This window comes from Panicum virgatum, chromosome 9K, assembly GCF_016808335.1.
Source record: "Panicum virgatum strain AP13 chromosome 9K, P.virgatum_v5, whole genome shotgun sequence".
NCBI lineage: Eukaryota > Viridiplantae > Streptophyta > Magnoliopsida > Poales > Poaceae > Panicum > Panicum virgatum.
The window spans coordinates 63,492,726-63,519,795 of NC_053144.1; the positions used below are offsets into that span (position 1 = coordinate 63,492,726).

Below are 27,070 nucleotides of genomic sequence, written 5' to 3' on the forward strand. Positions count from 1 at the left end.
AACGCGGTGCGCTGCTGCTCGAGCACAGTGTGCAGCTCCTGCGTCTGCCAACGCTGCTTGTCGAGCCTGGCTTGAAACTCCTTGAGTTGCGCGAGCTGTGCCTGCCGCGCCGCCGAGCTTGACGAAGAAGAAGGGTTCGCTGCAGGAACCACCGCTTGGTTTGCCTGTGCGTCTGCCCCGCCGTTCCTGTCATCGTCCGGAGCGTCGTCGATCTATCCGTCCGCGAGCTCGACCACGAAGCACTCCCGAGTGGGATCGTAATCCCCCTCGCTGGAGTCCTCAGAGCAGGTGAGGCAGTAAGCCACCACGAGCTGGAACAATCAGAAAGCATCGAGGTCTCGGACCCCGTAGTAGTCCTCGTCCTCTTCGGCCGTGAAGTTGTCCATGAAGAAGTTAATGTCGTCGGCGATCGAGCCCGCCGTCTCGGGGTAGGAGTCGTCAGGAGATGACGCGATGAGGTTGCGGATCGAGAGGAGGTAACCGTTGCCGGTTGCCCTGAACTCAAGACTCTCGAACCAAATCTCGTATCCCACTGGGAGCGGATCCAAGGCGGCCATGGGTAATGGGTTGGATCTGCTCGCCATCCCTAGAGATCAAATGGGAACAAAAGAGAAATGTCATGCAACGTCCCCTACCTGGCGCGCCAACTGTCGGTGTCCTGACCCGGTGGTCCCAACCCAACTAGTGATGATGCTGCGTGTTCCTCGTCCCAGATGGTTGATGCAGGAGGCAACACAGCCACGCACGGGTTTATCCTGATTCCGGCTGCGGGGCCGTACGTCCAGCAAAGGGGTGTGCGAGAGCACTGTACTGTCTTGCACCGGGGGTGCCTGTAGTAGGGGGTACAATCGAGGCGAGAGAGGGAGGGAAGCTCCCAGGTCTCTGCTAGAGGAGGAGTTGATTGAGGCAAGTGCCAATATCGGGGCTCAGAAAAGCGTATGTGCTCTGTGAGGGGTGCTGAGTGTAGTGTTCCGCCAGATCCCGAAGATAGAGCTCGCCTCCCCCTTTTATAGACACACGGAGGGGCGGCATACATGCACAAGAGATCGCGGAAGTCGTCGTCCTCTCCCTGAATTGCGGGGGTGCAGTGGTCGAGCACTGTAGAAAGTATACTGCGGGGTATGGCGCATGGCGTGGCAGTCATCCTGGGCGTCGTCCTTGGCCTTGCGGAGATCGCACTGGCATCCTTGTAGCTCCAGCGGGTGGCGTGGTGGTTGCTGTAGGGGGTACCGTCCTCCAGGCGTGGCGTGGCTACGTTCCGAGGGTCCTGCAGGCAATCTCCGCCTCGCTCGTGGCCACCCCTAGACAGGAAGGACAAACGGCCCTTCCGCTCACCTGCCCGTCGTACGGAGGCATTAAATGCCAACCACTCCTCCACAGCGCCCAGGACAGACGGCGTCAGGCCGCCATTCCCCCACAATGGCTGTGACTGGAGTCCCGTCCGCCAACTCCGGTCACTGCTCCGCCATCCTGGACGTTGTGGCAACACTGTGGGAACCTGCGACACAGTACGAGACGTGCTCGGCACAGCTCCCGTACTATTCTGCCAACTCCTGCTGTCCGGACTCCACCTCACCACACCAACAGCCCCGGAACCATCCCCTGCTCGGGAAGGGATTCGGCGTCGCCACGTGTCCCCCAAGGAGGGATGCTCAGCACTAGCAGCCGGAGGCCCGGACCTCCCCCCGCGAGGGGTCCGGGACCTCCACGTGACTCCCGGACCCCCTTAGTGCACGTGCTAGCAATCCACCCAGGGGGGCCCGGGACCGCCACGTGCCCCACTACCGCTGGCGCACATATATATGCAAGACCCTGGCCTGCAGGGCCCACGGAACACCACCACGCCACATCTGGAAGACGGTACACCCTACAGCGACGACCACGCAGCCTGCTGGGGCTGTCAGGACGCCAGCGTGATCTCCGCAAGGCCGAGGACGATGCCCAAGACGACTGCCACGCCCGACGCCATGCCCCAGAGTGTACTTCCCACAGTGCTCAACCACTGCACCCCCGCGATTCGGGGAAAAGACGATGACTTCCACGACCCCCTGCGCATGTACACCGTCCCTCCTTGTGTCTATAAAAGGAGGAGGTGAGCTTCCTTTAAGGGGTCGCGGTCAGCCCATTCGGTAGGACACAACATTTCGTACAACTAGTAGAGCACACACGCTCCTCCGAAACCCGAGTTTGGCACTCGCCTCAATCAACTCCTTCTCTAGCAGAGACTTGGGAGCTTCCCTCCCTCTCTCGCCTCGCCTGTACCCCCTACTTCAGGCACCTCCGGTGCAAGATAGTACAGTGCTCTCGCACACCCCTTTGCTGGACGTACGGCCCCACGGCCGGAACCAGGATAAACCCGTGCGTTACTGTATTGCCTCTTGCATCAACATCCGGGACGAGGAATACGTAGCATCATTACTGGTTGGGTCCGGACCGCCGGGTCAGGGCACCGACATCTGTGTGATCCTTCGGATCAGACTAAAGAGATCAAGGAGCAGGGTGCTCGTTTGGTACTATCAATAATAATGTCTTGTAGGTCTGGTTGATGATGTTTGTGTTTTGGAGCCGTTCTATGACTCATAATATTTGCAATCTAGTACCATTGTTTGTTCAATTAAGTCTGTTAATGGCGTTCATTTCGTTCGCTGTGATGTTGCATCGGTGGTTTAGTTTTCTGCGCGAAATTTTGTGTTGAGGCTTTTTCTACGAATCTATGGTTTCTCCTTGCGATTCTCGCATCTCGGTTTAGCTTGCTTGCGTTGTGACTTGTGAATTGTGATAGGAATATGTGAAACGGCAAGGCTGTGCAGCTGATGATGCTGATCCGTTATGTTCTTGTGTGGTTTCTAGTCTCGTTTGCCTTCAGAAAGAGAAACCAATACACCGTTCGTTGTTTCGGGTCCATCGTCCTTCATTCGATCCTTAATCCTTGCGAATTGTGATTTCCTCCTTGTCCAAGATCAACCAGATCGAATCCGATGTGAGATGAGTAGGGACGACGAGATCACGAGACGAGGCCGGAGTTGCCGGAGGAGCAGAAAAGCAAGAACAGAAAGGTGAAAGGGGCTGTAAAAGCGACAGCATCTGCCGCGCAGGGGCAGCTGGAAGCAGCAGGAAGTTGCTGCTGCAGAGCCAGTTTTGTCCGCGCCCAAGGTGGTTACTAGAAAGCGAGTTGCGGTTTCCATTTCTGTTGCCAACGGGATAGGCAGGCGGTTGGGTGGGGATTGCTTAGGGTTGGTAGGTACAACATTGAGGTTTTCACTCGTTGCAGCTGAGAAACGAAGCTGCATATCAACACCCTACTGTTTAAAACAGAGAAATTGTGATGTGTGTCAGTGTGTGCTGATTGTGGCTGAGGAATTTCTGTGATGGAATGAAATTTCTCAGCAAGTCCTGAGCGCAGATCCAAGTGGACATGCTTTTGTTTTTGTCAGCGTTTAAAATAGTGGGTTAAGACATTTAGCGGCTAGTGTTTGTTGAGGCTAAGAAAGGCTATAGCGGGTTATAACATATCTAAACTATTTAGCGGTTATATAAATACCATGTGTGGAGAAATTAGACTCAACTCTTTATTCATCATAACCTAATACAATACAGGACGCTTGGTTGGCACGAAGATTGAGAAGCTCGCCGAGGGAGATGGCACGTGCCACAGTATTTCTAGTTTCATTCGTTTGGCCATGTGGTTTCTATGCTTAGTGGTAATGTTATTCACGCAGGTGAATTGTGAATGATGGGTGCTTTATTTTTGAAAATGGGCGCTTATTTACTACTAGTTGGCGTGAGTTTGGTCTGTAGAATATGTCATTTCTCGGCTCTTGAAGGGCTAGGGTACTTCAATTAGTTTTCAAAAGAAATGTAATCCACGTATCCGGCCTGAGGGAGCCTGCACGTGAGGGGGAGTGTTGGAGTATAAGTGAATTGCCCATCTCTCCCTATCAGCTTAACTTTTTAGATTGAATTGGTTGGAGCATACAATTCAATATTTAATGATCAATTAATGAAGACATTGAGCACTTTAGGTAGATGTAGTTGGGTTTACTTATTTTTAAAGTCCTACGTTAACTAGCTTAAGAAAATAGGGCTGCAGGATGGCGACCCTCTCGTCTCCCCCGCACCCCTCGTCTCCCCCACCCCTTCCCCTCCACCTTGACGCCACAACCCTCACCACCAGCCCCTCGCCGGCCCTCACCCCGAGCCCGGCGGCCACCTCTCCCTCTCCTCAACCTGCGTCAGGGTCTCTTCAAGATACGGCGGCTGGACGCAATAAGTCCCAGCGCTGGAGCCGGGATACTCCGTCTTCTGGGAAGTCGGGCAGCGACGCCTCCTCTTTCCTTCAAAGAGGCGCTCCTGTCGACGTTTCCCGCGGCTCCTATTAGCCCGTGCTCAGCCTCGTCGGAGAGCCCACCCCGTACCGCCCCTCAGATCCTACTGCGGGTGGCAGATTCTCGTCCGCCGCCGTCAAAACGCGGCCCCGACGCCGAGGGTTGGCAGGAGGCGGAAAGTAGACGTTCACGCAAGGCTCGTCTGCGAGCAGAGCGTGGACCACATCGTCGCGTCCCTACGGATCTCCGTGGGCTGTGCTTCAATTGCTTTGCTCCGGATCATCGTGTTGCAGTCTGCAACAGCAGGACTCGCTGCTTCAGGTGCCGACGTCTCGGTCACCGGGCTTACTGGTGCCCCAAGTCCGGCATGTCCGCCCGCCCTGAGCCGCTTGCCCAGCCTCCGGCGGCGAGTCGTTCGCGCAGGATGGTTTGGCGTCGCAATGAAGCGTCCCCTCATAAGAGAGGACTTAAATGTGTTACAAACATCAGTCCCAGGATGCTGATGACATATTTATTACATCAGATGGTTCATTACCATACAACTCTACGCGGTAGTGAGCAGAGAAGCGCCACTATCGCGAGGATTACAATCCACACACACGCAATGATATTAAATATAAAAAGAAGGTCATCAGAGTCTGGCGCCATGCGGTATCTACTGCGGGTGACCCAAATCCACAGGCAAGGCTGGGTGCAGGACGGTACCCTACTCGACGTCGTCCGGAACGAAGTCTGGATCCTCTTCTGTAAAAATTTAGAATGGGGTGAGTACAAACGTACTCAGCAAGTCCAACCACACCCACGGAGGGGGAATAAACAGAGTATCATGCACAGGGTAATTCAAGGATAAGGTTAGGTTTACTTTTGCGGAAAGCAACATTTCATGCAAGGGTTCATTTAGGGTCTCACCTTGGGCTGGGGCGGCGCACAGAGGCGGGTCGACGGGAGCGGGCGGCGGCGGGTGGAGGAGACTGCGGCGGCGGCGCTGTGGGCTAGGACGGGAGGCTATGGCCGGCGAGCGGGGTTGCGGGGAGGGTGAGCCGTGCTGGGTGCCCTTTTATTGGCGATTTAGGTCGGTGGGGGAGGGCCATGGCGGTGAGGGTGGCCGGCGAGCGGTGCGGGGCGGAGTTAATGGCATTTGGCCGCGTCGGCTTGTCGCGGAGTGGCGTGCGGCGGCGAGGACGATGAGACCGCCCACTTTGGCACGTGGAGGGGGAGGCCGGGTGCTGTGATTGGCGTGAGCGGCGAGGCGGGCCGAGCAGCGTGGTTCTGCTCACGGAGCGATGAGCGGCGCGGCGGTGATGGGGCCAGCGTTGGTCAGGTGGCCGCGGGTGAGCGCGTCACGGCGCGGGCAGGCGTGCACGTGGGTCAAGTAGGGGAGGAGGGTGTGCGTGCGGGCGGGCGGCGCCGAGCAGAGCGGTGAGCACGTGCGCACAGCGGCGGCCTGCGCGGCGAGGCAGAGGGTGGCAGCAGCGAGCGGCGCGTCGTGAGGCACGGCGGCGTTGCGGAACGCGTGCGCGGGGCCGAGCAGGGGAGGTGGTGGCGTGAGGGGCACAGCAGGTCGCGCGGCGTGTCGGTGCCGGTGTCGTGGTGAACTCGAGCGTGTGCGCGTGCGTGCGCATGCAACGTCACGGCGGTTCGCACAGTGGTGCGCGAGCGGGGCAGGGGTGCGTGGGCTAGGGGGCGTGCGGAGCAGGGGTAGGCCGTGGCGTGGCCGGCGTGCGCGGTGGCGAGCTGCCCAGCAGCGCGCGCGGGGAGGAGAGAGGGCGGCGCACTGAGCGGAGCGCGCGGGAGCTGAGCAGAGGAGGGAGAAGGAAGGAGGGAGGGGGGAGAAAAATAAAAGAAAAGAAAAATAGGAAATGGTAAAAGAAAAATAAAAGGAGGGGAGAGAGAGAAAAAGGAGAGGGAGATGGAGAGATTCGCGCCGTGATCGCGGCGCCGGTCGGCCACGCGCGACGTCGCGTGCGCGCGCGGATGAGGCCACAGAGAAACAGTCGGGGGTTGGAAATCGGGCACTTGAATCAGGAAAGTTTTCGGGAAAAAGGGTTCGGGGTTTAGGAGGGTTTTGAGCTCAACGATGGAAAAGAAAAAAAATTATTTTTAGCGTGTGATTTATTTTGGTAGATTTTTCGGGATGTCACAAACCTACCCCACTTAAAATGAATCTCGTCCTCGAGATTCGGCTGGCTCCTAAACAGATGGGGAAACTCCTTCTTCAGAGCGTCTTCGCGTTCCCACGTAGCTTCTTCAACTCCGTGTCTGCTCCACTAAACTCTGCAGATCCATACTTCGGAGTTCCTTTTTCTCCTGGTGACCGTGTCCAGAATCTTGACCGGTATCTCCTGATAACACAGGTCTGGCTGTAGATCTATTGCTTCTATTGGCACGTGTTTTGCCTCTAGTACTTTCAAACACCTTCTCAACTGCGAGACATGAAACACCGGGTGTATGTCCGACATTTCTTCCGGTAGCTCCAGACGGTACGCTACTGCTCCAACTTTCTTCAGAACTCGGTACGGTCCAATGTACCGAGGGGCCAGCTTTCCTTATACCTGAAATCTTCGGGTTCCTCGAATGGGTGACACCTTGAGATACGCGAAATCTCCAGGGTTGAAACTTATTTCCCGTCTTTTCTTGTCCGCGTAGCTCTTCTGCCTTGACTGGGCTGCCTTCAGCTTTTCTCTAATCTCAACAACCCTTTCTTCTGCTTCCTTTATAAGTGCGGGCCCGACTAGGGCATGTTCTCCAACTTCTAACCACATCAGCGGAGTTCTGCACTTTCTTCCGTAAAGAGCTTCGAACGGTGACATGCCCAAGCTTGCTTGGTAACCGTTGTTGTACGAAAATTCTGCATAAGGTAAATTTTGTTCCCAATCCTTGCCATAGGTGAGAACACATGCTCTCAACATATCCTCCATAATCTGATTCACTCTTTCTGTCTGGCCATCCGTCCGTGGGTGATAAGCGGAGCTAAAATCCAATTTGGTGCCCATGGCTTTATGCAAGCTTTTCCAAAATCTAGAGGTGAACTGGGTCCCTCTATCTGAAACAATTCTGCTAGGTACACCATGTAACTTTACTATATTTTCCACATAGAGCTTGGCTAGCTTTTCTCCGTCGTAATTGGTCCGTACGGGTATGAAGTGAGCCGCTTTAGTGAGTCGGTCCACTATTACCCATATGGAGTCATGTCCTTTCTAAGTTATGGGTAAACCCACTACAAAATCCATTCCTATTTCATCCCATTTCCAAACCGGGATGGGTAGGGGTTGTAACAGTCCTGCTGGCCTCTGATGTTCGGCCTTGATCCTTTGGCAAGTATCACAACGGGCGACAAACCGTGCAATATCCGCCTTCATCCCATTCCACCAGTATTTTTGTTTTAAGTCCATGTACATTTTGGTGGATCCCGGGTGAATGGAATATGCCGAGTTGTGAGCTTCATCCATGATTATTTGCCTGAAGTCTCCTTTCTGGGGCACACAAATCCTATCTTTATACCATAAGATTCCCTTGTCATCCACCCTAAAATCTGGCGTCTTATTTTCTCCAGTCTGTTTCCGGATTTCCATCAGTCCCTTGTCCGAACTCTGTGCCTTTCTGATTCTGTCCCCTAGTGTGGATTGGACATTCAGCACTTGGCTGGAACCTCGAGGAACAATGTGCACATTTAATCGTGTCATTTCTTCTCGTAGATGATCATCCTTGGGTCCATAGGATTTCCGGCTCAGGGCATCGGCTACTACATTAGCCTTGCCAGGGTGGTAATGGATTTCCAAATTATAATCTTTAACCAATTCCAGCCATCTTCTTTGCCTTAAATTCAAATCCGGTTGGGTGAAGATATACTTCAGGCTCTTATGGTCAGTATAAATCTCGCATTTATTTCCAATCAAATAATGCCTCCAAATTTTAAGTGCGTGCACTACGGCTGCAAGTTCCAGATCATGGGTTGGATAATTCTGCTCATGAGGTCTGAGCTGGCAGGAAGCATACGCAACGACTTTCCCGTCTTGCATGAGTACACAACCCAATCTTTGTCGGGATGCATCACAATAGATGACAAAATCCCGATGAATATCCGGTAGGGTTAGTACTGGAGCGGTCGTCAGTCTTTGCTTCAATTCCTGGAAACTCCTTTCACACGACTCCGAGCAGGTGAATTTCTTCTCCTTCTTGAGTAGCTTTGTCATGGGCCGGGCTATCTTGGAAAATCCTTCAATGAATCTCCGATAATACCCAGCTTATCCGAGAAAACTTCTGATCTCACTGACGTTGGTCGGTTGTTGCCAGTTGGAGACTGCTTCGACCTTCTCGGGGTCCACTGCTACTCCTTCCGTGGTCAGAATATGACCAAGGAAAGATACTTTCTCCAGCCAGAACTCAGATTTCTGAACTTGGCATATAACCTATGTACTCTCCGTTTTTCCAAAACTACTCTCAGATGTTGCTCGTGCTCCTGAACACTCTTCGAGTAAATAAGTATGTCATCGATGAAGACTACGACAAACTTATCTAACTCATCCATGAATATCTTGTTGATGAGATTCATGAAATAAGCAGGGGCATTTGTGAGTCCAAAGGACATTACAGTGAATTCAAACTGCCCGTATCGGGTGACAAAGGCTGTCTTCGGGATGTCGCTCTCTCTAATCTTGAGCTGAAAATATCCTGACCTCAGATCGATCTTGGAGAAGTACTTGGCCCCTTTTAACTGATCAAAAAGGTCATCGATCCTGGGGAGGGGGGTACTTGTTCTTGATAGTGACTTCGTTTAGTGCCCGGTAATCTACACACAACCTCATACTTCCGTCCTTCTTCTTGACAAATAGAACCGGGGCTCCCGAAGGAGACGAACTTGGCCTGATGAAGCCAATTCGTTGTAGTTCTTCCAGCTGTTTCTTTAATTCTGCTAACTCAGAGGCTGCCATCCTATAGGGTCTCTTGGCTATAGGGGCGGTTCCAGGGACAAGGTCAATAACAAACTCTACATCCCTATCTGGTGGCATGCCGGGAAGTTCTTCAGGAAAGACATCTGGGTATTCACTCACAACTGGGACTTCTTCCAAGGACTTGGCTTCCATGCTAAACACCATCGGGTTCGATCCACTCTCCCGGGTATAACAGGTCACTCGGACTCCTTCTGGGTTCGTGAGGTATACCACCTTGTCAGTACATCCTATGAGGCCATTGTGTCAACTTAACTAATCCATTCCAAGAATCATGTCTATCCCCTTGGACTTTAGTACTACTAAGTCTGCTAAAAATTCTACCCCACTTAAATTGATCCTTACCCGTAGACAACCTAGTTGACACTTGATGTCACCTCCAGGCGTCCGGGTTAATAGGGGTGTTTTTAGTAGTACTGTAGGTATGTTATGCTTCTCCACAAAACTCGAGGATATGAACGAGTGTGATGCTCCAGAATCAAATAGTACCGTTGCAAGAGCTGAGCTGACTAGGTACTCACCGAGCACTATGCCCTGAGCTCCTTGATCCTCCTATGCGTTGATGTGGTTGACGCGGGCTCGTCTAAATGACTGTTGGGGCTGCCTCATCTGCTGACTGTTGTTGGCGTTGCTGTTGTTGCGGATGGGCACTCGGTTGGCACCTGACAGAACTGGCCTTGGTCCATTCACTGTATTGGAGAAGGCTGACGTAGCTGGCCTATTCTTAGCATAGGGGCAGTCGGCGATGAAATGTCCTGTCTCACGGCAGTTGAAGCAGGCCCTCACATTGCTGTTGTTGGTTGTGATCTGGCTTGCGTTACTTTGCGGGGCCCTCATGGTGTTCTGGCTTCTGGGTTGGGTGTTAGGGGCTCGTGGTCCTGTCACTTGAGACTGAGTTCTGTACTGCATTGGGGTTTGGGGCCTTGGTGCGTTGTAGCTGAAGCTTCTGGGCTTCTGGAAACGATCCTGCTGGCGAGACTTGCTCTCCAGGAACTTGCGCTTGTTATCCTTTCTTTCATCAAACTTGGACTTCTCTGTGAGGATTGCCTTGTTCATCAAAGTGTTGAAATCAGGATAGATCTGAGGGGTGAGTAGGGTCCTGAGTTCTGGGTTTAGTCCCTTCTTGAACATATCCTGCTTCTTTCAATCGTCGTTCACTTCTTCTGGTGCATAGCGAGCCAGTTCCATAAACTGGTGGGTATACTCTTCCACCGACATACTCCCTTGCTGAAGTGCGCAGAATTCATCCGCCTTGCACTTCATGGTGGCCGAGGGAATATGGTAGCGGCGGAACTCCTTCACGAATTCCCTCCAAGTGATGGTGGAGGCATCTTTGGCAGCAGCGCAGCAATTCTCCCACTAGGCTAAGGCAGACCCGGTGAGTTGGTGGGCTGCTAGAAGGACTTTGTCTCGGTCCTGGCATTCAAACGGTTCGAGCTTCCTCTGGATCACACGCAGCCAGTCATCTGCATAAAAGGGGTTGCTGGATCCAGCAAAGGTGGGAGGCTTGGTCCTCAAAAAAGCTGTCAGCTTGTCATTCATGGTTTGTCCTCGTGGCTGCTTGTTGACAAGGGCATTGGCCAGTGTTTCTAGGATGAGGGTCTGATTGTGGATTATTTGGGCCAGATCTCCGAGGGGTGGAGGTGGTGGCAGTGGCACTTCTCCTTGATTCTCTCCTCGGTTCTGACTCACTTCCTGTTCACCCTGGGGAGGGTTCTGTCCATTAGGCTGCACTCCCGTGTCAATGACTGCAGGGTTCCGAATGCGGGAGGCCCTCATAACGCTTCGGGAAGCCATCTGTAAATTGGGTAAAGTTATTGTGAGATTGGGATTAAGTGATGTTGAAGTTGTTTAATTCGTACTTTTGAAAAGGCAGAGTCTACTTTCTGCCGATAAGCACACAAGCACACAAACATAGCAAACAACAAGCACACACAACTTCATTAAAACAAGGGAGGGTACAACGCGGGGTAAGACTAAAACGCGTACTACACGTTCGGATATAGGTTCACACTTAAGGGTACAACTTAAGCCGGTGGGGCTGGAAATTACAACACTAGGGTGGCGTCGGGCATTCTACTCGCGGGGCGAGCCTTCTTCTGGGGCGGGGTGTGCGAGTAGTCCTTGCTCACCATCCTCTAGGTTTCCATTTGCCAAGGGTTGCGTAGCAGCTTCTCCTTCATCGGCGGCAGTAGACCTTTCAGGGTTCTCGGGTGGGGCATGTGGGGTTATCATGAGTGGTCCCCATCCTATGACGGGTGTCCCGAGTAGAACTTGGTCTTCCCCGATTGCCGGGACTGGGGTTCCACTTCTGGTCCATTCTTGCATACGCCGGTCTCGGGCTTGCCTGAGGCTCTCCTGAGCAACTGCTTCACTGCTGACCGCGGCTGCGGCTCTTGCCTCGGCTTGGGCTGCTCGTATCTGTTGCAGTCTTACCGCGAGCTCTGCTTGCTCGGCTCGATGGGTCTGCTCCCTCAGAATATTGGCTTGCTCGTCAAAGAGTTGATCCAAGGCGGCTAGGTAAGTGGTCACTTCGTACAGTGGGTCTTCTTCATGTCGGCGTCGTTCCAGACTTCTCATGCGTGCCTCCCAAACTGGGGTTCTGATGGCCGGTGGAAAGAACCTCATTGGTGTGGGGGCTAGGTGTTCTTTGAAAATCCGGCACAGGTAACGGAGCGCCTTTCTGATGGCCAAGGGATAGGTGTCTTGGTGCCTAAATCCCGTAGCAGTCACTCGCCATGGCTGGTTGTCGGGGTAGCGATCACTCCTGGCGATGACCAGGATCACCCTGCAGCGGAGAGTACCATGATGCTCGTACTCTCTCCTGTAGTACCTTGGGCGTCCCGTAACACCAAGGCTTTCCAGGGCGTTGATCAAGAGGCTGGGGAAGCCAGGTGCAGCTTGGCAATCGCCCTGGGTCCATCCTTCCTCAGCCATCTGAAACAAAGATAGGGTGAATAAACTTGCACAATTATTTGGGGTACACAAAGAGAGTAGATGATATTTATTATTGCAACATGATGGGATACAGACTTCATGGATACACGGTTATTAGGGCAAGGTTCTAGCTTGGGGTGCTACTCCTATCATGGGGATTCTTCCTCGATCCTAATAGGGCGCTTCTTTAGTGGAAGACACTGATCCATCACGTCATCCTCGGTCTGAGTACCTTTATCCCAATGGGTTTCTTCGGGTTCTTCTTCCTCGGTCTGAGTGCCTACATCCCAATGGGTTTCCATGGGTTCTTCTTCTTCTTCCTCTATCCACCCACCTATTCCTCTGTGAGCCTCGTATTCTTGCATTCGGGCTTGGAGAGCAGCTAGGGAATTCTCGGCGCGTGCAGTCCTTGTCCGTTGTTCTTCCAGTTCTGCTTCACATTCTTGCATTTGGACTTGGAGAGCAGCTAGGGAATACTTGGCGTGTACGGCTCTTGTCCGTTGTTCATCCAGCTCTTGGGTTGTCTTTTCTGCTCTGTGGACTTGTTGCTTCAGTTGTGCCGCTTGTTCGCGGTAGAGCTCATCCAGGTCGGTGAGATAGATGGATAGGTGAGAGACCGTGTCTTCTAGGTCTTCTTCTTCTCTTCCAAGTCCTCTCATTCGGGCAATCCATGTGCGTCCTCTTCCTTCGGTCGGCGGGAAAAATCCCATAGGATTCCGCTGAAGGTGATGCCTGTAGATCACACGTAGGCGTCGCAGGGCTTTACGGGCGGCTTTTCGATAGGTGTCCGGGAAGCGAAAACCAGTGGTGGAGATGAACCAAGGGTCCACATCTGGGTAGCGGGTGCTCTTTCCCACGAAGATCATCAGGTCACACCAATCCATTCATTGTCAGCCATCTGGAACAGGGCAAGAACCAGTGGTGAGCGTTTGTGTGAAAGAAAGATTAAGGAAAGAAAAGTTCTAGTGTCAAAGGGCCAGAAAAAGTGTTTCGCTCCTAGGGTCACGTCCTACGGCCAACCTACGGCTCTGATACCACCTGAAGCATCCCCTCATAAGAGAGGACTTAAATGTGTTACAAACATCAGTCCCAGAAGGCTGATGACACATTTATTACATCAGATGGTTCATTACCGTACAACTCTACACGGTAGTGAGCAGAGAAGTGCCACTATCGCGAGGATTACAATCCACACACACGCAACGATATTAAATATAAAAAGAAGGTCATCAGAGTCTGGCATCATGCGGTATCTCCTGCGGGTGACCCAAATCCACAGGCAAGGCTGGGTGCAGGACGGTACCCTACTCGACGTCGTCCGAAACGAAGTCTGGATCCTCTTCTGTAAAAATTTAGAATGGGGTGAGTACAAACGTACTCAGCAAGTCCAACCACACTCACGGAGGGGGAATAAATAGAGTATCATGCACAGGGTAATTCAAGGATAAGGTTAGGTTTACTTTTGCGGAAAGCAACATTTCATTTAAGGGTTCATTTGAAAGAAAGGATTTTCAAAACTAGTTTTCTTATACCGAGTAACACAAAGGGTTGATCCACACTGGATCCAGGTTTTAAGCTGCTACCGGACTCCTCATCCATCGTAGCACACGGCACAACTGCCGGACACATTTCCGAAACAACTCACGCCAACCCATCCCATAATAAACACTAGTTATGTGACCACACTGTAACTCGCCCAGTACCGTGGGCACGGCTATTCGAATAGATTCTTAACTCTGCAGAGGTGTGCAACTTTACCCACAAGCGGGGTACCACAACCCGATCACCTTAGTGTCGGTGCAGATCCCAACAAAGCCATTACCCACCTTTGCTAGACCTGACTAGCCATCACGGGATGCACCAAGGGGTCATCGACCTTTCACCTAGGTTTAACCGGGGCATAAGTCACACGGGGCTTATCCCCTTTTCCTTAGTCACCCGTTGCTCTCAGCTCTCCTGATGGCTAACAGACTAACTCGTGGGATTTATGCTAAGCCGTTGCCCATACAACGGTCGAGTGGTTTGCACGATAGTGGAGTTAGGTGAGATGACACACCAACTCGGTCCTTAGTTGTGACAAGATGGATATCTCCCTTCCTTGCCCTGCCTTATCGGAACGAGCACACCAAATGGCAAATCATACCGAAATGCCATCCATCCCGTCTGGACTCATCTTTCGAAAATCCACTTTTATCCCTTCCCACAAATTCATACATTTTTCTTTTATAAAACAGGTTGTATTGAGTATAAGATCCTAAGCGTTCTAGTAGCGATTAACGTCCAAACAAAATCAGACATTAACCTAGGTGGTCAAGGAATGGTCATAACAAATCAAAGGGTGGCTATCCAACCGTGTTTTCAGCAAGCAAAACATATGCAATTTTGTGAAACAGGCCAATAGGTTGTGTTTATAAAAACTAGGTCAAAAGCATGCATCAAAGGATGGGATTGAACTTGCCGTCTTCGAAGCCTTCGGGGAGGTCCTGGTCGAAGCACTGTCCTTCGGGCTCGGGGTCGTGGAACTGGTCCTCGTTCGCTGGCTCGGGTACTGCTCGTCAACGGGCTCTCCTTCGTTCACACCGTGGTCTACGACACATACAAACAAACACACAATCAAGAAAAAAAATAAAAATTTTATTGTCGAGCTCGAATCGAAAATCATTAAGATATGGAGTTCGGAGTGGGCGGCGGCGGCAGAGCCAGGAGGTTTTGGTCGATGATTCGTGCTCGGGGTCCAAGGAGGCGGTGGCTGCAATGGTTGTTTCCCCACACGACCTTCCAGCTGCTATGAAGGCCATTGATGACTTGGCGGCCCTGGTGATCCATCCGTCCTCGCGCGTGGGGGACGCGCTCCCAGGTTTCCAGGGGGATGGTATGCGTTGTTTGGCCATTGAAGAAGAATTCATTCAGCAATTTAGTCGTGTTCCTGGGTCGAATGGGCTGGCCCATGGGGCTGAAATTGTTTCAAAGCCGTGTCTTACTGCGCGGTTTTTTCTTTTTTATATTTTTTTTAAATAAAAATTTCAAAAATATATGTCCATTTTGAAATATTTCAAAAATACCCCCCGGTCGCCCCCCCCATAGGGCGACAGGCCTTAAGTGTAATTTTTTTTTCAAATTCGCAATGAGGTCTCTGGAAGAAAAAAAAAGGCCCTGTCGCCCCCCCCCCCGGGCGACAGGGGCCGGTCGCCCACCCCTCGGGCGACAGGGTCCTGTCGCCCGCCCATGGGGCGACAGGGGCCTCTTTGTCATTTGAGCCTGCCATATGCCGTCATTCCCTTTATCATTTGAGCATAAAAATTCAGGAAAAAACAGAGGGGTGAGAAGAAGAAAAACGGCGAAACTCTGCCGAATTGCGTACTTTTTGAAATGGTGGAAGGGCACTGCTATTGGGTCACGTATGTCTGGGCAAAGAATGCCACATTTGGGAAACCCGTGATCGCCGTGCTGAGCAGTGGCAACCTGTGATCTCGTACTCGCAGCTAGATACACTATGGTTCCTATTTTGAGCTACTCGAGCGTGTAGTCGTCATCATCGCCGGCAGGATCTCGGCCGCTAACTCCTACCGCACCTAACTTTTTCTTCATTAAATCACGGGAAAAAATCGCAAGAACTTCCCTTATTTCACGAGCATTATGGAACCCACAAACATAATAAGTTCACATCAATACTATCTATAGAAACAAATGACAAGTAAACTACCACAATCATAAACATCGGATACAAATAAGCGGTCCACAGCTATCTCATTACAAATAAACATCAGAGATACAATCATCAGATACATCTAACCACCCCTAGGGCGTCGGACCCTCTTAGCCCTCTGCTGGGCACGGACATGGCCCTCGGAGTAGGTGAGAACATCCGGAGACCTCACCTGTCACTCAGGACGCGCAAGGGGCTGCGGTGTTTGCTGCTGAGAGATCCCAAGTGGTGCTCCTCCTAGCTGTGAATACCCCAAGACATCGGGGTCACCTTGCGCGGCAGGCTCTTCTGGACTCAAGCTGTCGAAGTCGTCTAAGGTGAAGGTCTCATTATCTGGTCGAAAGGAGGAAGAAGAATGTCCGGCGCCCGCATGGGGGTAGAATCCTACGCAAAAAATGTGGATGTTAGCGTACGCTCGTATATTTTGTCATGACATGTAGAAACCGAAATACGAAACATAAACTAACCTGTGTAGGCCGGTATCTGTGGCCCCGGTACCATCCCTGGATACGGTCCGCCAACTGGTGCTGTCCCTCTAAACATTCCAGTATGGCCGAACGCAGTAGCTGGATCGTATCATGTATGTGATATTAGTAAATATGTAGGAACACTAGATGTAATTTTAAAGAGATATGTACACGTGGCTGTCTTCGTAGTAATTAAATTAAATTAAATTACTCACCCCTACTTAAATTACTCATATTTAAATACGTAGTAATTAAATATAACAATATATAAACTAAATGTACTAACATGCAGATCACAAGTGCTGAATCCGGCAGGGCTTCGCCGCTTTCCTTCTCCTCACTCCTCTTTTTTTTCTGGATTTTTGGTGGAATTTTCGGGCTCAAATGAGGAGGGAAGGGGAGGGTTGGAGCTTTTATAGGACCCCGGTCGCCCGAGGGGGGGGGCGACAGGCCCCCCTGTCGCCCGCAGGGGGGCGACAGGCCCCCCTGCCGCGCCCGTGGGCCGGTCGCCCGAGGCGGGGGCGACAGGGCCTTTTTTTTCTTCCAGGGACCTCATTGCGAATTTGAAAAAAAATTACACTTAAGGCCTGTCGCCCCATGGGGGCTACCGGGGGTATTTTTGAAATATTTCAAAATGGACATATATTTTTGAAATTTTTATTTTTAAAAAATATATAAAAAAAAACCGCTCTTACTGCTGCGTCGCCAACGCAACATATACCGCTCGACGACCCGGTGCTGTCTACGTTGGGTATCTCCCCTACAACTCAGAACGTACAGTTGCAACCATCGGTATGCCAGAGAATTGATCAAGGAGCTCGCCCTTCTCCGCTCAAGACCTACTACCGCCGCGGCAAGAGCCCACTGGCGATGCGACCGGGCGGCTTGCCGGCTGCGCGTGATGCTCACGTCCCCCTGGCCACTGGTGTTGTTGAGGCGCTTGGCACTTCGCCGCCGGACCTCGCCCCGGCGTGCGTTGATGCTGCCAATGCGCCTCCACCCGTGGCACCAAAGGCTGCCGTGGCAGCAAGCTTCGCTTCGACGAGTGTCGTAGAGGACGACTTGGCTCCACTTCCGGCCACTCCCCAGCCAGCAAGTGATGATGCCATGAACGTGCCTCCGCTCGTTGCCCCTAATGTCTTAGATCTGGAACGTCAGGAGGAGATGATTTATGAAGAGCGCTGTCCGGCTGCGGCGAGTCAGGCCGACCTAACTGCTCCAGCAGCCTCAAAAATTTCGACCTTCATTGCCAAGGTAACAAAACCAGTTGAAGAAGTGCTGCAGTGCCCTCCGCCTCCCAAGCCAAGGAAGAAAACCTTGCCGGATGACTTCATTCCTAGGAGAAGCAGACGCGTTGCCAAGCTACCGCCGATCTCTGATCACAAGTCTGCTGAGTCTGTCTGTCGCCAGTTATGTTTCAAGAACGGGGAAGAGGACATCTCAGACCGTGAGGAAACTATTTCTGAACAAGCACTCAAGCAATATGCCAAGATCTTTGAACAAACTTTAAGCCAGGAGCATATAAAGGCTCTAGCTGCTCTGTTCGGGTGGAATGCTCCAACAGATGTTGAGGTGCGTTCCATGGATAACATAACAGTTATGTGAGGATGTCAGGATTGTCCTCCACTGGTCGTGTTTATTTTCCTTATGCGATGGCTTCTTGTAATGTATTAATTTGGAATGCGAGGAGACTCAATGATAAATCTCGTCGTGATATGGTTCATCAAGTTGTGCAATCATGCCAACCGGTTATTGTCTGTTTGCAAGAAACAAAGCTAGCTCACATCTCAGTTCACGACGTCTTGTCTATACTAGGTCAGGGATTTCAATCTTTTGCTTATCTGCCTGCCCAACAGACAAGAGGTGGAATCTTGATCGCTTGGAAAGATGATGTTTTTTCAGCTGAATGCCATCGTGTGCATCGCCACTCGGTTTCAGTTAAATTCAGAGTTGATGCAGATCATGCTTGGTGGTTCTCTGGAATATATGGGCCTCACTTAGACAGTGAAAAACCAGCTTCCTTGGAGGAATTACGGGAGGTGCGGAGTCACTGCAGTAGTCCATGGATGCTCCCCGGCGACTTTAACATGATATATAGCTCAGAGGACAAGAATAACGACAATGTAAACATGGCAATGATGGGGAGGTTTCGCCGCTTTGTAAACGAAAGGGCTTCCCCTACTCTTGTGAAGTTGGACAGAATGCTATGCACAGGAGACTGGGCCCGTGTTCAGTTCCAAACTTCCAAATTCAAAAAAAAATTTCCGGCACCCGCATGGAAACTTAAATCTAGACGAAATAAAAAACGCATTGCGACTGCTGTCTGTAAATGGCGAGACGAATCTAATGAACCTAATTAGGCTGTAATTAGATGCTAAATTGCTACAGTGATGCTACAGTAAATAATCTCTAATGACAGATTAATTAGACTCATTAGATTCGTCTCGCGATTTACAGACGAGTTCTGTAATTATTTTTGTGATTAGTCTATGTTTAGTACATCAAATATAAAAAAATGACTTTTCAAAATTTTTACAGCCTGCAACTAAACGGGGCCTGGGAGGACCTCTACCCTGATAGCGTGCTACAAAGTCAAGCAACAGAGATGTCTGACCATTGTCCTCTTTTACTTGGGCTACAGGACGGCATCAGAAGCAAGAGGCGCTTCCACTTTGAGAGTTACTGGACACAATTGCCGGGGTTTTTGGACACTGTTAAAAACTCCTGGGATGAGCCAGTAAGAATTGCTGGCCCCTTGGAGCGTATTTCTATCAAGCTAAAGAGATTGACTCGGGCCTTGCAATCCTGGAGTGCTAAGGTGGGACATATAAAGACACAACTGGCTTTGGCCCGCGAAGTGCTACATAGATTTGAAATGGCACAAGATATGAGGCAACTTTCAGCTGAGGAAGAGTGGCTGCGCAAGAAGTTGAAGCAACATTGTTTAAGTTTAGCTTCCTTTGAGAGGACCATCGCAAGGTTGCGCTCCCGGGTTAGACATCTTAAAGAAGGGGATGCAAACACCTCCTTTTTTCACAAACAGGCTGCTTATCGCAAGTGGAAGAATTTTATCCCCAAACTTATTGAGGGAGAGAGAGTGGCCACATCCCAAGAAGACAAACATGATATCCTGCATAATTTCTATGAGAATTTAATTGGGAAAGCTGCTGATCGTTCAGTAGCCTTGGATTTGCAAGCCTTTCATAGGCATGGTCTGGATCTATCCATACTTGATAATCCGATAACTGAAGAGGAAGTCTGGGCAACAATTAAATCAATGCCATCTGATAGAGCCCCGGGTCCTGATGGGTATACAGGAAGATTCTATAAGGAGTGTTGGTCGGTGATTAAACATGATATCATGGCTGCTATTATCACGTTACAGCAAGGCAACGCTAGAGGTCTTGAACTGCTCAACGCAGCTTTCATCACGCTAATCCCTAAGAAAGTGGATGCAGCAATGGCCAAGGATTTTCGCCCCATAAGTTTAGTACACAGCTTTGCTAAATTAGTAACCAAGATTCTTGCCAATCGCCTGGCACCTCATTTAAATTCTATGGTCGCTACAAACCAGAGTGCATTCATACGAGGGAGAAGTATACATGACAATTTCATTCTCGTCCAGCAAACGGTGAAGCCATTACACCGGCAAAAAGTGCCAAGTCTCTTCTTGAAATTGGATATCTCCAAAGCCTTTGATTCAGTATCGTGGTCCTTTCTCTTGGAGGTACTCTCTAATTTGGGTTTCGGCATACCTTGGTGTAATCTGATTTCGAGTTTGCTATCAACATCTTCCACTCGAATCATGTTGAATGGGTAACCAGGAGAGTTTATTCAGCACCAACGCGGACTTCGACAGGGTGATCCCTTATCTCCCATGCTTTTCATCCTTGTCATGGATGTGTTGAATAGTCTGTTTGTGAAAGCGGGTGAGGATGGGCTGCTGCAACCTCTTTCCTCAAGAATTTCAGAACAGCGCCTATCCTTATATGCTGATGATGTTACACTATTTATAAAACCAACTGAAGAAGAGCTGCAAGTTACAAGAGACATCCTCAATGCTTTTGGTTCAGCCTCAGGACTGCAGACAAACCTGCACAAGAGCAGCATTATTCCCATCCATTGTGAAGAAACCTACCTGTCAACAGTAAGTAATACCCTCCCATGCAGTATATCAGAATTCCCTTGTACCTATTTGGGGTTGCCTTTGTCCAACAAAAAGTTGAGGAAAATTGATCTTATGCCTTGGTCCAGGTTGGAAGGCAATTCTAATGAATAGGGCTGGGAGAATCACTATGGTCCGGTTTGTTTTATCAGCCATACCTATCTACTTGTTGATTGCCATCAATGTTCCAAAATGGTTCATTAAGGCAATTGGTAAATTCAGGAGAGGATTCCTTTGGAAGGGGAGGGAGCAAGCTAATGGAGGTTGTTGCTTAGTCTCATGGGAGAAAGTCATGCGGCCTCTTGATCTTGGTGGGCTAGGAATTGCTAATCTGGAGATTATGGCATGGGCATTACAGGCAAGATGGCAGTGGCAGAAGAAAACCCGAGCTGATCGACCATGGAATAATCTTGATCTCCCCTCCCACCCTAACTCACTAGCTTTGCTTGCTGCTGCTGTACGGACAGAGCTAGGAAATGGAAACAACACTCTCTTTTGGACAGACAATTGGGTGCATGGATGTTCGGTTGAAAACCTTGCACCAAATGTCTTTGCAAGTGTGCCTACAAGAATCCGTAGAAGGCAAACAGTGGCTGAAGCTTTAACTAATAATGGCTGGGTTTCGGCAATACGTGGAGGGCTTAACTGGAATGGAATCATAGAATATCTGCAGCTCTGGGACTGTGTCCAAGGTTTTGAGTTATCAGAGCAAGAAGATAAGCACATTTGGAAATTGGAAGCTGGAGGATTCTATTCCTCTAAATCTGCATACATAGTTTACTTCCTTGGTTCAGTAACCTTTGAACCATGGAGAAGGCTTTGGAAGTCCTGGGCACCAAACAAATGCAAAGTGTTCCTATGGCTAGCAATCCGAAACAGGTGCTGGACTGCGGATAGGCTTGCAAAAAGAGGATTGCCTCATCCAGAAAAATGCCCGCTATGCGATCAAGAGGAGGAGACAGTGCAACATTTGTTGGCTTCATGTGTGGTGGCAAGACAGGTCTGGTTCAACTTACTACACCCGCTAAACCTAGGAACTTATGTGCCTAAGCAGCGGGAACGAAGCTTTGCTGATTGGTGGCGAAAAGTAATCAAGAAAGTGCAAAAGGATCATAGAAAAGGGGTGAATTCCCTAATAATTCTGGGTGCTTGGATGATATGGAAGCACCAGAATGCTTGTGTGTTTGAAGGCATTGCTCCCTCGGTCAACTCTATCATGAGAGAACTTAAGGATGAGCATAGCCTTTGGTGCCTGGCCGGCGCTAAGAAGCTGCACGGCCTGGGTTTAGCCGCTGTAATCTAGAGGGCTAGGTCAAGGTGCTGGTCAGGTTTTTTTCCTTTTTCGTAAGCTAGTCACTTTGTAATTTGTTAGCCCTACTCTCATATTTGGTCCCCGTATGAGAGATGGGAGTGTGCGGGACCTTTTTCTTCTCTATAATACAAAGAAGCGCAGCTCTCCTGCGTTTTCGAAAAAAAAGTCCTACGTTAAATAAAAAGTATAGTTTCTTAATTGTTGTATTAGATAAAAATGGATGGACTAGTACCTAATATTGAGGCTGTCTATTCGAGTTTGTTTGATAAACAGAATTATAGTGCCTTGAGGTGCCTATATTTGCATAATGCTAAGAATGGCAGTTGAAAAATTAATATTTTATTGTTGCAAGTATTCTACCCTTTGCAAATGGAAGATCAAGGTTCTCCACGGCCACAATTTATTGTAAAATCTTATGTGAACCAAAGCCATCTTGAAAAATCATGACCAGACATTTTTCATTTGAGTAGAAATCTATCCCGTACAGAGTAAATTTGGCTAATACACTGCGGTGTCAATTTTATTTTCCTTTATTCTGGAAAATTGCCAGTTCATTAATATGTTGTTGAATGATGCGCACAATGTATTGCTTCTTACATCCTTCACTGTTATTTCAGGTTGTTCGTTTAGCCTCCTTTTCAGCATGCTCCATCGATACCACCTTTTATAGTGCCAAAGCAATCCAAGATGGATGGAGATGATTCAGTATTTCAGAAAGAATTAGATGATAGAAGATATGCTGAAGTTGCTGTCGCTGGAGGAGGGGTGTCTGTTGCGGTAACTCGCTTCCCTCCTGAGCAGAAGAGACCTATTGGACCTCTTGTTGTGGTTGGTGTCAGAGATGGAGTTCTCTGGCTTGTTGACAGGTAATATATATCATCCTAAGCAGTCTTTAACTCTTTTTAATTCTTCATGCACAGAAATGATGTGGAACCTAACTATTACAAATCATTTGCCTTTTGTTACACTTTTTTGACATGCTCACCTGGATGTAACTCTGAAATGTTCCATGTTCCTTAAAAGGTATATGTGCGCGCATGCCTTGTCACTCAGCCAACCTGGTATAAGATGCCGTTGCCTTGCAGCATATGGGGATCCTGTTAGTGCTGTGAAATGGTATGTGTAGAACATTTGCCTCTTGCTTTCTTTAGGATTGAATAATAATAATATTATATCCAATTATGCAGGGCAACTAGACTTGGCCGAGAGCATCATGATGACCTGGCTCAGTTTATGCTGGGTATGGGCTATGCTACTGAAGCTCTTCGTTTGCCTGGAATATCTAAGAGGTAAGACCTTTGTTTTTGCATATTGAGCTGTTCTATATGACATTCTAACATGCTAGGACAAGTGTCAGAGCAAGTATGACATACATAATTTTTTTTTCTTTATGTGAATTTGTTTTGATGTCCCTCAGGTTGGAGTTCGACCTTGCGATGCAGAGCAATGACCTGAAAAGAGCACTTGCTTGTTTATTGACAATGAGCAATAGCCGAGATGTGGGACAAGAAACAGCTGCCGCTGATGCCACTGATGTTACACAGATTCTTAATTTGGCAGTGGCTAAACAAGCTAAGCAAGAAAGTCTTGCAGATGCCGTGCAGGGAATAGTGAAATTTGTCAAGGAGTTTTTTGACCTTATTGATGCAGCAGATGCCACTGGGCAATCTGACATTGCTCGTGAAGTTCTAAAGAGATTAGCAGCTGCAGCTTCTGTAAAGGGAGCTCTACATGGACAGATGCTGAGAGGTCTGGCACTCCGTCTTGCAAATCATGGGGAGCTTACTAGATTGTCTGTATGTTACTTTGACCACAATTTAAGGCTAATAGTTTATATTGGAAACTTAGATTTTTATGCATGACGATTATTGGTGATAAGAACATAGTGGCAACAAAGTTTGATGGATAAAATGTCGTCATACAGTTAAGAACATTTCTAATAGACTAGTACAGCTTTGAAGGATAATATAACATGAAACAGAGTTCATGCGCAAGTGTGTACTGAGGCCTGATGTTGCCTTTTCTGTTTTGGTGTTGTATTGTGCCTTTTCCACCAAGGTGGCAATGTTGGAAGACGCATTGCCACACACAAAACTCCATGTATACACATGAACATGGCCCAAAACACACACTTCGATAAATCCATGATCTCACCTGTTGGAAATGCAATACATTGTTATCTGTGAATTGCCACAAATCTGTAGGAATAACCACTAACACCAGTGTACTTGTTCAGGGTTTGGTAAGCAATTTTATTGCAGCTGGACATGGACGAGAAGCAGCATTTGCTGCTGCGGTCTGGAAGATAGCGGTCTGGAAGATAATGCCCTTATGGAAAAAGCATGGCAGGACACAGGAATGTTGGCTGAGGCCGTTTTACATTCTCAAGTAAGCTCATTTCATGCATTGCCCATACCTTGTTCTGAGACATGGAACATTAGGGTTTCACCCTTTGCAGAATGAAGCAATTTTTCTTCATTCTGTTCTGTTCCATTGCTGTTTTTTAGTATTCATTTTTTGTTCACAGTTACTATGATTGTGAAATGCTTACTAGCATAATCAACTCCGCAGGCCCATGGTCGTCCATCATTAAGGAATTTGGTTATAGCATGGAATAAGATGCTACAGAAGGAGCTGGATCACACACCAACCGTGAAAACTGATGCCGCTGCAGCGTTCTTGGCTTCTCTTGAGGATCCAAAGCTCACCAGCTTGGGAGAAACTGAGAAAAAGCCTCCCATCGAAATACTTCCTTCTGGAATGCCTCCCCTATCTGCACCACCGATCGTGATTAAAAAATCTGGCACAAAACCTGGTCTACCTAATGCAGCACAATCCTCAAATGGACCCATAGGTGCTCCGATGGTTCAGGGTGCCGCCGCTCCTCAAGGCACCCCAATGGTTGAGGGTGCTCCCATGGCTCAAAACGCTCCTGGGGCTCAAGTTCCTATGAATCAAAGTGCTCCTGCATCACAGGGCACTGACGAGGCAAAGCCGTCGGAAGCTACAGCTGCCGATGCAGCTTCCCCAGCTGCAGAAGCTGCAGCAGCACCCGGCAGCGGGGAAGCTACCGCAGCACCTGGCAACGAGGAAGCTACAGTAGCTCCTGGCAACGAGGAAGCCCCAGCAGCTCCAGTTACAGATGCAGCAAACAACACTGACCCAGCGGATGCTGCTCCAGCTCCTGCAGCGGACACCCATAGTGTTAGTGCAGCTGGCGTTACGCCTGTTGAAGCTGCAGCCTCTGCCCCCTCAACTGAGACGCCCGAGGCAACTGACAAGCCTTCGTCAACAGAGGCATCGCCGCCGCCACCTCCAGCCTATGAATCTGTTGTATAAAATATTTTTTCTGAGTCTTTTAGCAGTGTGCCGATTTTTCGTATGCTGGTGCGTTCGATCCATTGTAATTTTTCCATACTGGTATAGGTATTTGTTGTCTATGGTATTCTGATTCCAGTAGACGTCAGGCAGTATGTGAGTAGCCCTGTACATCTGCTGTCTGCGTCTCACGAGAACTTACCCCCACTGTGTGAGCATAGCTTATGTTGTTTGTGAGTTGTGACCAGCCGCTAGAGGACCACATTTCAATTTTTGCTTGATGAGCTAATCGTGCTGAATCACCGGTATCCTCCCTGCACGACCGATTCGTGCAGGAGTATCATATTCTTTTGCCGATATTAACGTAAGTGCTGAGCTACGCAAATGCCTTGTTGGGTCATCTAACTTGAGAATCTGTGCATACCGAAAGCTGCATGTCGGCCCCGGTCTGCAGCAGCAAAAAAGCTCAAAGTACCACGTTTTGGGTGATCGCCCGTTGGTTCGTTATCCCTGGTTGCTCGACGAATGTCAATGGCCAAGTAGGCAACATCAAGAGCACTATTCTGACTAGCGAATAGGACGGCAGCCCCCTCGGGCGGACGAACCGGTATTGCTGACTTTGACGCGAGGAATATGTGGCGCGACAGCAGCCGCGGTGCCGCTGTCGTGACCAGTGACCTTCCCCCTCCTCCACCGTCCCGTCAGCTGTCACGTATCTAGCACCGTACGGTCGCCGCTCGCGCCGCCGTCAAGCAGCTCCAGTTCACGGAGGGTTCCGTGCGGTGGCTGCACGTCTCGTCCGACCCTCTAGTTTTTTAGGCGATGCCGGGTGATCTTTTCTCGTCCGTGGCCGAACTCCCGGCCGGCTATAAGAAGCAGCAGATCGCCGTACGGGTTTTGCGTCTTGGGTTTGGAGATCGCACTGGCATTTGAATGCTCTCCTCGACGTGAAAAAGAACTCGTGTGTTCTGGGGTTTCTCCCTTCCATGGCGACGACAACGAGAGGGGGCGAGGCGAGGCCGCCGGTGGTGAAGATCATCGAGACGGTGCACGTCGAGGCGGACCGATCCAGCTTCAAGTCGGTCGTCCAGAGGCTCACCGGGAGGGACGCGGTGGTCGGCGACTGGTCGGACGCATCCGAAAACGAAGCGGCGGCTCAGGGGGCTGGGTATGCGAGCAGGCAAGCGACCAAGGCCTTTGCTGATCGCCACTCGTGTAAAGAAGAGAGCAGTTGATATATAGCCATCTGTCTATACCTGCGCGCAGCTCCAATGAGCGACCGCCTCTGTATTTGGGTACTGTCTCTGTAGTGTAACATGTTTTTCTACGCCAATATTAACATGAGCTTTACTGCGATTGCCAAATTTGTCTGTTTACTTCATCGGAAAGAGAAGTATTTTTCACCTTGACACATCAATCCTAACATGCAGAATTGTACTCTGATTTTTGACACGGCAACCTTTCTTCTGAGGAAGTCCAAACCAAACATTTTGATTTGATTCAGTGGATCAAAAAATTCCTAGCTAACTTCCCTGTGTTACTTCGTGAACTTTGCAAAAAAAAGTAGCTAACTTTTAAGCATTAGACACGCTTCCCAATGCTCAAAAAAGTTGGCAATTTTTGTTGTAAAGTTCACGAACTAAACATGACCACTGCTACACAAAAACCACAGCAATGACAATTTTGAGCCTAGGACTCAGTCAAAGTCGTCCAAAGTACCACAAATGTACTTCTGAAAACTGAAATTGATGCGATGCCGTCCGTGAAGGCGTACAAGGGAGAACGGATACTACTAGTAGCAGGCCAATCCCGGGACATCCCTGGAAGTCAGCCGTTCTAACATGCGGCGGGTCAATGTAGCGGTGCTTTATTCGATCGCTTACTTGCCACA

At 49.7% G+C, this 27,070-nt stretch overlaps 1 pseudogene; it reads left to right on the forward strand.

Moving 5' to 3' along the window:
• Nucleotides 1-20,987: 20,987 nt before the first annotated feature.
• Nucleotides 20,988-25,380, forward strand: LOC120646908 (annotated as a pseudogene).
• Nucleotides 25,381-27,070: the final 1,690 nt, after the last annotated feature.